The sequence below is a fragment of the Bos taurus genome, chromosome X (genome assembly GCF_002263795.3).
Source record: "Bos taurus isolate L1 Dominette 01449 registration number 42190680 breed Hereford chromosome X, ARS-UCD2.0, whole genome shotgun sequence".
Classification (NCBI taxonomy): domain Eukaryota; kingdom Metazoa; phylum Chordata; class Mammalia; order Artiodactyla; family Bovidae; genus Bos; species Bos taurus.
The window spans coordinates 98321072-98324150 of NC_037357.1; the positions used below are offsets into that span (position 1 = coordinate 98321072).

The 3079-nt window shown below is 42.6% G+C and overlaps 1 long non-coding RNA gene across 1 annotated transcript in view; it reads left to right on the forward strand.

Annotated features, from left to right (window-relative positions):
• Positions 1-2587, forward strand: part of LOC132344330 (uncharacterized) — a 75434-nt gene extending 72847 nt beyond the window's left edge. Inside the window, exon 3 of the long non-coding RNA XR_009493586.1 lies at positions 142-2587. This is a non-coding gene — a long non-coding RNA (uncharacterized lncRNA). The remainder of the gene's footprint in view (positions 1-141) is intronic.
• The last annotated feature ends 492 nt before the right edge of the window (positions 2588-3079 follow it).

The window sequence follows — 3079 nt, forward strand, 5'->3', positions numbered from 1 at the left end:
TAAAAGCCACCTTCTCTCCTCTAAACAATTATATTACCAAAGTGACACTGAAGGCAACCATGGCAAAATTCTGTCTGTTGAAGGACCAGAGCACAAAGAATACATATCTGAATCGAACGATTAAGTCTCCTATCATTTCAGACCCACTGGGCTGTTTCCAAGTCTGTAAGCTCCATCATACACAGCTCCATGGTGACCTCTACTGTCTGACTGCAAGAATCCCATCAAAGACAAAGAGTTTCCAGGTAGCATCTATCTACCATTTCTGCATACTGTGTTATGGGGAGGAAGGAAATTGAAAAAGGAAAAGATAGGTGCTCTCCTCTTAAATTGTAAGAGACAGCTTACACCCATAAGATAACCGGGAACTGATGCAAGATCTAATTTTGTGTTAGCCTCAAGCTGTGCAACATGGCTCAAAGTGGGACTTCATTTCTTCTCCACCTTTATCTGAAGAAACTCACGATATCAGGGGAAAAACTAGTAAAAATGAAAATAGAAAGTGCAGATTCGGGAGAAAAGTGAATGCAAATGTGCTAGACCTAAAGGTCAATGTCTACAGGAGTTTCAAATTTGGCTCTGAGCGACCAAAAAGCTAGAGGGATGGTATGGGGAGGGAGGAGGGTTCAGGATGGGGAACACATGTATACCTGTGGCGGATTCATTTTGATATTTGGCAAAACTAATACAATATTTTAAAGTTTAAAAATAAAATAAAATTAAAAAAAAATAGGACTAAAATCCAAATACAAAAAAAAAAAAAAAGTATGATGAATGATCGCCTAGAGCTTACTATCATGATGAAGAAAGACTATCACGTCTCAAGCAGAATCATTTTTCTTGGCATTCAATTCTGAATGAAATTCCCATGGGGATTTTGTGGCATATCCCAGGTGGTACAAGGGCTGGTATGCTCCTTACAATTTGTACTGCTGCTGCAGGAGCAGACATAGTAGGCTTGTTTCTTTTAAATTTTGTGAGGAAAAAAAAAAGGGTGTGCCATTGAGAAAATGAAATACATCCTGCTGACAAGCAGAGAAAGTGAGAAACGGACCTGCTGGCAGCCAGGTCTCAACTCCTATAAACAGAGCTGGGACGAGGTCACCCCATGATTGTATTTGGAACAAGATAAGATAAAAACACTGGGTAATCACAAAAAGTGACTAAACATCCTTCTTCTCTGACTAACACGAGTGACTGCTGTTCTTTGCCAAGTGACAATTCCAGCCTCGTTTATCCTATATGAAAACTATATTTTCAGGGATCATTTCTAGAGTTCTTTTTGTCTTGTATGAAATCCATTGAGATGCCAAAACGGTGAATCGTCCCTGCTGTTGAAAATGCTCAATCTAGAATGACCCTTTCTTCCCTGATTTCTCTTGGAAATCACTTGGAGTAAACCCAAATTTATTCAGAGGTCCCTGCCCCCCCCCTTTCCAAGACATCCCGCAGTTCTTCTGGTACATGTTCTTTTTTGCTCCAACGAGCTCAGCAATGACTAGTTTGTTCCTGGAGGTCTTTGGTTGGTGGGATTTACAAGCATTAACACAGTGAAAGTGATTCTAATAGGGCCTAACCGAATATAATCTATTTCTGTTCTCTGTCCTGTGTAAGGACTGAGTACAGAGTGTCTAATGGAGGAGAGGAATGGTGTTTCCCTTACACAACATCCGCTAAATGTTCCTTTGCTGGTCCTGGCTTTCAGTATTAGATCACTTGCACATAACTGAACATCAGATGAGCTGGTATTCCATTCTTGGTTGAGAGCAGATCCTTATTCTTTGGGTAATCCCTGATGAATCCCTGGCCAATGAGCTATTTTCCCATTTTAGCAGATACTGTCATTTTTTTTGCCCAGGAGTCCTCTTATTCCTTCTACTTTTCCTACGAATGCCTCTCCCAGCCTCACTGTCCTTTGGTTTCTAACTGCCCTTACTAAACTTGAAGCCACCCTTCAGACACAGAGAACAGGAAATGCCTAGGAGTTTACTTTGCTGCCGTCCTCTAACCCAAGGCCCTTGACAAAAGACTGGCTGGAACAGGAAAGCCCAACTCCCTTCAAGTTGCATCAACTCTTGGGTATAATTTACTTTCCAGAGCTCCCCGCAGCCGAGCCAAGACTGGGCTCTGCCTTGCTTAGTTTTCTTCCATCCTTCTCTTGCTTCCCCACTGCCTTACTGGTCTCGCTGGGTTTACTTGTTAATAAATCACAAGCACGGTATCCTCATCTCAGGCTCTGCTTCCGTAGGACTCATCTGACACTCATCTAGCTCTCACAGGATCTTTACAAAATAGAAATCACATTATAATTCTTCAGATGAAGAAAGAAAAGATTGAGACTAGCCCAAGGTTAAACAGCAGGTTAGAAGTAGGCTAGACCTAAAATTCTCATCTCTGTAGTCTGCCAAGTTAGTTCTTTCTGTTACTATTTCTCATTGCTTCTCCTTTGGAGCCCTGTATCTGGCTTTATATCCTGTTTGTGGACACAGGTTCTATTGTCCTGTGTCCCATGCATGGGCTTCCCATGCAACAGAACCTGCCTGCTAATGCAGGAGATGTAAGAGATGCAGGTTTGATTCCTGGGTTAGGAAGATCCCCTGGAGGAGGGCATGGCAACCCACTCCAGTATTCTTGCCTGGAGAATCCCATGGACAGAGGAGCCTGGTAGGCTACAGTCCATAGGGTCGCAGAGTCAGACACGACCGAAGTAATTTAGCATGCACATACATGGGTACAGGAAAGGTTTTGTTGCATGGTGCAGAAAGCAAAGACCCAAAAGTCTTCTGACAAGGGTCTGATGTATAATTGAATGTTTCTGATGTCTTCTGGGGCAGTCTTCCTGTCCACTGTATGTATGTAGATATTTCTCTTCCCTGACTTTTGGACAGATCACCCCCTGCTGTTTATGGCTGATATTCCTCCCTCCCCCACCATGTGCCACCTCTCCCAGTCTTAATGAAACAAATATTAAGTTACCGTTCCAGGAGAATGCATGATGTTCATCGATTTCATCAAACAGAAAGGTCACTACTGAGTCCTGGGTGTACCTTTCCACCTGTCACCCAGAAAAATGACAATC